Source organism: Lolium rigidum, chromosome 3 (assembly GCF_022539505.1).
Source record: "Lolium rigidum isolate FL_2022 chromosome 3, APGP_CSIRO_Lrig_0.1, whole genome shotgun sequence".
Taxonomy (NCBI): Eukaryota; Viridiplantae; Streptophyta; class Magnoliopsida; order Poales; family Poaceae; genus Lolium; species Lolium rigidum.
The window spans coordinates 96174457-96183062 of NC_061510.1; positions in this window are offsets into that span (position 1 = coordinate 96174457).

Consider the following 8606-nt stretch of genomic DNA (forward strand, 5'->3'; position numbering starts at 1 on the left):
ATTTATTTTGAATATTTATGCCTTGACTGATATCTTTACTACTCCGTAATTCATTTTTGTTGAACCATCGGAAATGTCCCATATATCTTTGTCTTGGACGCTAGTCTGCAGTTCACCTTAGGCCACGTACGAGTTCACTATCATAGTAAACCTTTATTCATTGGAAGTCGAAAGTACATACTGACATTACTGAAAATAAATTAACACTAAAACTCATAAATTGCACATACTAACTAATCCATTGCACCGATCAGAAACTACACTACTGTGCAGACTGAAGTTGAAGCAAACGGAAGAAGCCAGGAATCGTTTCTAACCGATGTGTCCTTTGCTATCCAGTCCAGTTTATGTTTCCATCCTGCTGCACTCAGTTAGAAAAGTATTATACATGAGTTTGATTTCGATTGACTGATGAGTGCAATCTAACAGTGAAAGTAGCATCATACCTTTGGTGTTATGAATAAAACCTGCAGCAGTTCACTAAGTAATAACTCTAAATGGACATACTAGAAACAATAAAGGACGTACGTTAGTACCTAGCCAAGTTTTTTTTCCGAACAGGCTGTGCATCCTTGGAACTAATAAGCCCATTTACCCATAATGATTTTAGTATGCAGAAGTACCAAAATTTAAAATAAAATACTATAAGCACAATCTATGTGGAAAAATGTTTATAGATTTGCAGTTGGGTGCCACAAAAAATAACATAAGGTAATTTCTGTAAGAGCGGCGGTGCGAGTAAAAGAAAAACGATATGAGTAAAACGGTGGTGGTGCACTGGTGCTGGCATGGAGATCGTCGTGAACTCGGCTATACGAGAAGGACACGTGGTTGGCGCCGCCGGGCCGGATTCTCGTGGAGTGCCCACAATGCAATGAATGTCGTAGGCTCAATTCTAAGCTATGCGATTTTAGTCGTATTAATATGAATTTACTTTGATTGTGTTGTTCTAGATAAAAAAATGTCACTGCAGCATGATTTGAAGAGACAAGTTAGATCTCCAACTACCCCCAATTTCTTTCGTGACCTAACCACGTTCGTCATGGAAGCTAGTGGAACCGTCATGAATTATGTTAATGAATGACGGTGATTGTGTGATCGTCACAGATTTTTAGGAATCCATGATGCTAGGTGCAAAACGTCTTGCATTACCATATTCTGTGACGTTACAAACCACCGTCATGAGGATTTCGTCACAGTATATCAGTTCTCTTGTAGTGAAACATCGCAGTTACTGGGTGTGTACAAACATATCTAACCTCCAACTTAACTGGCTAATACATAACTAAATTTAATTCAACTTTCTTGGATGAAAATACCCTTTTCTATGTTTCTAGGGGGTGCAGTGAAGCATGCCTCAAACAATTTATACTAGTACACATTTTCAAGTTTCTTGAAGCATCGGGAAAAACTAGCGCTCCATCGCAAGTAATAGTTGATATAGAGCACACCTCTTCTAATTTCTATATTTTCATTGAAACCTGGTTCTCATTAGGTACTTTCTCCCTCGGTTTACATTGCCACGAAAACTTTGACTCTATGTGAATTTATACTGAACTTTTATAATTTATAGAAACTGTTTCTTTGCTTGATACAGTATTTACCAGTATAATTTACTAGTATATATTTGGCATAGTTAACCGCATAGCAACTTTTCTAAATATTAGTTCTAGCTACGTTATCTATTATACAGTTGCAAAGTAGATCCTCAAATAAGCATGCTTTGCACTAAGTCAGAATCATCTTTTATAAAGTAAGCTCCCTCTTGGATACTTATTTAACAATTGCATTAACTATGTAACGCATGGGCGTTCATGGTAACTATATCTAATCCTATCAAATATAATAATAGCAATGTCTACTATACTATGACTAGGTAACCACATTTACTGAAACTTCTAGGGTATACGTTAAAATTCTTGGCATGATTCCTTATTGCTTCTTTATTCTTGATCAAATGTGCAGTAACAGTTTTGCAACATGTCCATGTTCCAAACATATCTTCGCTTATATTAATCACCAATAAACTTAAAATAACGTGGATTGTTATATGTTTGGATGGATGTAGTTTAATTTATATTATATGCTCTTCTGCAATGTATTTTTTTTTGTAATCTAGCGTATGCGAGTGTTCGTCGTATGTGGAATAAAAGGTCATGTACGAAATTAAACTCACCATTGCCGATCAGATACGTGTTGTGAACCTTCTTCGGAAAAAAAGTCCAACGAAATGAAAGTAGGCGTTTATCTTGAAACATGTAACAATAGTGTCATATACGAAAGTCCAAGAAAATGAGAATTTTATTTATCTTGAAACATGTAACAATAGTGTCTCGACTAATCCATGAAGTAGGCGTTTGTAGCCTTTTTTTTTTCCTTTGTACGTTGAAAGTTGTAAGTGGGTGAACTTTTAGTGCGCCATACGGGCAGAGTACACAGCATCGATTGTAAAAAGGAACTGCCCGTGATCTAGGAGATTCGGAAGTAGCAGGGGTCCGGGTGACCATGACCAACCTTACCGAGGCTGCTAGGTACGCAAGGTGCGTACGAGTGTGATGGCACAGTGTGGTACACGACCGACCATATCTCCTTGGGATGTACTGCATCTTTTCCTGCATGGAACGCCGTGACGCTCCGGCCGGCCCCTCATTGCATCGCTGTGCTGTTTTGTCTAGTTGCTCGCGCGCGCGCTTTGCCGTCCTAGCCTCCTAGGTGCCCAGCCCCTTCTGATCTAGGCTAGCTTGTGTTATCCTCGCCAATGTGTGTACGTACTACCTGCAAAAAAAAAATGTGTGTACGTACTACGCCGACGCCGTGCATGCATGGGCGTACGTGTCCGCTTCCTATATATTGCCTGCTTGCATCCGTTCTGGGCGCCTCGCACCTGCGATCCTGCATGGGCAATGGCTGGATGTACGCGTGGGGTTGCTCCTAACAAAGTCACCAAGCAATCATCGCCTACCTTTCACCGCCACGGCGAAGGTAGCCGAGCTCCTCGTGCTGATGCTAGTTCTGCAGGTGGTGCTGCGTCCCCTGTCCCCAATCCTTCTTCCTGCAAACCTTGGCCATGACCCACACATGAGTGCTACATGCACATTGAACCACCCTACACGCTCTCTCAACTTTTCACCACTTTCAGACAGGATTGTTAGGCCATTTCCAATGGGGCGACACAAAAGAACGCGGAGCGATTGTTTGCGACCACGAGATCGAAAAATGCGTCTACACCCAACCCAGCGCCCCGACACATAGTGACGGGGCTGTCCGCAGAGACGCAAACGCGGCCCAAATATGCGCCTTGGATGCGTCGGACGCCGCGCGATCGCGCTGCACGACCGCTCGTGTCTGGGCGGACATTTCCTCGGGCCCGCCTATCAGCGACCTATGTCGATGCGTCTTCTCAGGTGCCAATACTGGCGACGCGGCGTCGCTTCAGCAGTCTACGCCACGTTAATGGCAATGCCTCGCCAGCCGAGCGGCCGCCGACCACCTCTGCCAACGAAGTTAATGTCGATGCCACGCGTACCACGCCCCTCGGCTGCCTCCGACATAAATAAAGAGGCGCGCGCTCGGGTGCCTCATCTCATCTCCTCCACAAAAATCCTAGCTGCCGCACAACCTCAACCGTAGCGCCACTCCCCACAAGCCCGCGAGGGAATCCATGGCTGGTCCAGGTGGCCGGCGAGGCGGTCGCCGCGGCCGGGCCGCCGTGTTGGAGTGTAAAACAATGATTTTGGGGAACGCTCAACACCCTTAGGGTTGGCTTTGGTATTATATATATAGTGTACAGAGTTACAAACATACACGTACACGTACAGAGGCTACCATATATACACAGTCTAACACCCTCCCTCAATCTTAACCGCGTCACCGAACATCTAGCAGTTTAAGATTGCGTCGACAGCTTTGAAACAAAGGAAGGGGCAGTGGCTTCGTGAAGATGTCAGCAAGTTGATCTTTAGACGAGATGAACTTGATCCGAAGTAGCCTCTGTGGGACACGTTCCCTCACAAAGTGATAATCAACTTCGATGTGCTTGGTTCGGGCATGGAACACTGGATTAGATGATAGATATGTAGCCCCTATGTTATCACACCAAAGAACAGGAGATTGAGGTTGTGGAACCCGCAACTCTCGTAACAGTGACTGTACCCATATCAGCTCAGCAGTGGCATTGCCCACTGCTTTGTACTCAGCTTCAGTACTACTCCGAGACACCGTAGGCTGCTTTCGAGCACTCCAGGCGATCAGATTAGGACCAAAGAATACTGCATATCCCCCCGTGGATCGCCGATCATCAGGATTGCCAGCCCAATCCGCATCCGAGAATGCAGACAGCAGGCTGGAAGAAGAGGCACACAGGCGCAGGCCATAAGACACCGTATGGCGAATATATCGCAAAATGCGCTTCACAGCAGTCATGTGTGCATCACGAGGTGAATGAAGATACTGACAGACCCGGTTGACCGCATAGGATATATCAGGCCGAGTGATAGTGAGATACTGTAGTCCGCCAACCAGGCTGCGATACTCTGTGGCATCCTCAGAAGACAGAAGGGTACCATCAACAGAAGTGAGCTGCTCAGAAGAAGACATAGGAGTAGTGGTAGCCTTGCACAGAAGCATACCAGCACGTCGTAGAAGATCATGAGAATACTTCTTCTGAGTGAGCGATAGACCAGTATCATCATGAGTCACCTCAAGGCCAAGGAAATAATGCAGCTTTCCAAGATCCTTCACAGCAAACGCCACACTGAGCGAGGAGACCAGACGATCAGCAGCAGTAACGGACGAGCTGACAAGGATGATATCATCCACATAGACCAGAACGTACATAGTGACTTCTGGGCGCTGAAGCAGAAACAATGAAGTATCCGCTGTCGACGGAATAAATCCATGAGCACGAAGAGCAGCTCCAAGACGTGCGTGCCACGCACGAGGAGCCTGCTTGAGACCGTACAAGGCCTTCACAAGACGACACAGATGGTCAGGACGATCCGGATCCGAAAACCCAGGAGGCTGACGCATATATACCTCCTCTTCAAGAACACCGTGGAGGAAGGCATTCTGGACATCCAGTTGACGAAGAGACCAACCACGTGTAACAGCCAGAGAGAGCAAAACGCGGATAGTCGTAGGCTTAACCACAGGACTGAAGGTATCCTCGTAGTCAAGGCCATAGCGTTGCTTGAACCCTTTAGCAACCAAGCGTGCCTTGTACCGCTCAATAGAACCATCAACATGTGTCTTCACCTTGAAAACCCATTTGCAGTCAATGATATTAACACCAGACCGAGGAGGTACAAGAGTCCATGTACCATTCTTCATGAGAGCCTGATACTCAAGCTCCATAGCACTGCGCCAATGTGGAATCTCCATAGCAGCTGTATAATGACGGGGTTCAGCAGAAGGATCAGCAATAGCCTGGGACAAGCACGCAGCAAGCCAGGCAACCGTGCCATCAGTGCGCTGACGAGGGCGAGCAATGCCGCTCTGGCTGCGCGTGTGAGGGCGAGAGGCCACAGGGGCAGTCACAGTCGAGGACGGAGGAGTCGTCGAGGCCGGTGCAGACGAGCTGGCAGCCGGCGGCACAGGTGGTGTCGAGGCCGATGAGGCGACAGGAGACTGCACAGCCGGCGTGTCCGAGGCGGACAGACCAGGCGGCGAGGCAGACTGGCCACGCGGCGAGGTGGGCGGTGAAGAGGGCGGGGACGCCCGCGGCGTCAGCCCATCAGCGGGCGACGGAGAGGCCGGTGGGGACGGCCCAGCACCAGGCGCGGAAGCGGCCGGGGACGGCCCAGCTGTAGGCGACGGCGGGGCGGAGGGCAGCGGCCCAGGAGGCGCCGTCGCGGGAGTGGCGCGTGGCCCTGCATGGGGCATGCAGGGGGCGGCGTGATCGACGTGATCAACGTCACCTCCAGTAGAGGCGATATCAGGGACATCCGGGCTGTCCAGCAACTCAAGGCGAGCACCTCGTCCGACACCTGCACCATGGTTAGGCAACAAAACGGGCGAATATGCAACATCCTCAAATTGACCAGGCAAAACAGGGGAGGAAACTGGAGGCGGTATATGTGGGTCGGCTATGGGAAGCGATGCAAAGGGAAACAAGTGTTCATCAAAGACAACATCGCGAGAGATGTACACACGGTTAGACGGAACATGAAGACACTTGTATCCTTTATGAAGAGAACTGTAGCCAAGGAACACACATTTTTTAGATCGAAACTCTAGTTTGCGATTATTATAGGGACGTAGGTGTGGCCAACACGCGCACCCAAAGACCTTGAGGAAGGTATAATCGGGTGGCTCATGGAAGAGAATCTCAACAGGGGTTTTCATATGAAGGAGACGTGTGGGTAGACGATTTATGAGAAAGCAAGCAGTGGTGAACGCATCACTCTAGAACCGAAAGGGAACAGAAGCATGCGCAAGTAAGGTAAGGCCAGTTTCAACTATATGACGGTGCTTGCGTTCAGCAGCACCGTTTTGTTGATGTGTATGTGGGCAAGCAACACGATGCACAATCACTTGTTTCTGAAAGAAGGTGTTCAGATTACGGTATTCACCGCCCCAATCAGACTGAAGGTGAATAATTTTGTGTTGGAGAATGCGTTCAACGTGAGCTTGAAACTGAATAAAAACATCAAACACATCAGACTTGCGTTTAAGTAGATACAGCCATGTAAAACGACTGTAGGCATCAATGAAACTGACATAATAATTATGACCACTGACAGAGGTTTGGGTGTGACCCCACACATCGGAATACACAAGTTCAAGGGGAGCCTTAACAGTATGAGTAGACTCAGAAAACGGTAACTGGTGACTCTTGCCTTGTTGACGAGCATCACAAACTGCTAAGTCTTTATTACTAGACACAAACGGTAACTCATGGCGACGAAGAACATGACGAACAACTGGGCTGGCTGGGTGACCAAGACGAGCGTGCCACTGAGAGGGAGCAACACGAACACCAGTGAACACCTGAGAGACCTGGGCGACAGTGGGTGTGGCAGGGGCATCAAGAACATAAAGACCATGGCGACTCCGACCTCTAAGAAGAACGTCCCTTGTGACTCGATCCTTAACAAAAAAATGAAACGGGTGAAACTCGACAAAGACATCATTATCAAGAGTAAGTTTCTTAACAGATAACAGATTACGAGTGACAGACGGGACACGAAGAACATTAAGCAGATGAATGCGTTTAGAGGTGAGAGAAAGGAGAGATGCACGGCCAACATGGGAGATGCGCATACCTGATCCGTCAGCAGTGCGAACCTGGTCAGGGCCGGTGTAGGACTCTCGTGAGTGCAGCTTGGAGAGCTCATGAGTCAGATGGTCCGTTGCTCCAGTGTCCATGTACCAGGTAGGATCAACGGGATACGTCGAGGTAGACCCATGTGTCACCCCATATGTCGCAAGTGCAGCTTGCTTCTCATTACCCTTGCCATCATTGCCAATGCCGAGGAAGTCCGTTTTGAAGCGACGGTGGCAGCGAGAAGCAAGGTGCCCTTCAATACCGCACAACTGACAAGGGGCCTTGGCACCGCAGACTGTGCACACCCACGCACGGCCACGCCCGCCCGAGGTGGGACGGGGTGCCTGCGAGGTCTGTGGAGGAGGAGCGCCGCCAGGGGGACGAGGCGCGGGGGAAGGACCACGTCCGCCACCGCCACCCCCGCCACCACGGTAAGCAGCGTTGGCCAAGGGATCAGGGCCATCAGGACGGCGAGCACCAAGTCGTTGCTCCGTGTTGAGGAGCCTGGCATACAGATCATGAGGCTTGATCGGGTTGTCATGGTCGCGCCCTTCAATGTTTTCAACGAGGGAGTCAAACTCTTCACCGAGACCCTTGAGGAGATAGCCGATGAATTCGGAATCACTGAGAGGCTGGCCAATGGAGGAGAGAGTATCCGCCAGTTCCTTAGCCTGGTTGTAGTACACAGTCACCGATTTATCCTGTTTGTGGAGGTCCGCGAGTTTGTTGCGGATAGCATTGGAACGCGCCATTGTTTGCGAAGAAAAACTAGAGTCAAGAGTAGTCCAGGCTTCACGCGACGTGGCGGCAAAGAGCACCATGCCCGCGACAGAAGGCGTCAAGGAAGACTGGATGGCGTTGAGTATCGCCTGATCTTGCGCCGTCCATTGACGATAGGCCGGATTGGCAACCGGCAGTGGCGCGCCGTCGGCTGTGGTCAGGTGAACCACGGCAGAGGGGCACGGGAGCGATCCATCCACGTAGCCGTCAAGATGATAGCTGCGGAGAAGCGGGAGAACTTGGGCACGCCAAAGTAGGTAGTTGTCCGGGGTCAACTTCACCGTGAGTAGATGTGCTAGATGAATTGGCGGGAGATCACGAGACACCGAGGCATCGCGAGCGGCGGGTGCAGCCGGCACAGGAGCAGGAGGCACCGTAGGTGGGGGCACTGCCAGGGGAGAGGGCGGCAAGGAGGGCTGCCCGTACGCCATTGCAGACGCACCGTAGAACAAACGATGGCCATGAGGCCCAGCCCCATAGTATGGCGGCGCAGGGTGAGGTACAAGATCACCGTGTCCTGGAGGCGGTGCCGCGGTGTTGATGCGGGAGACGGGAGCGAGGT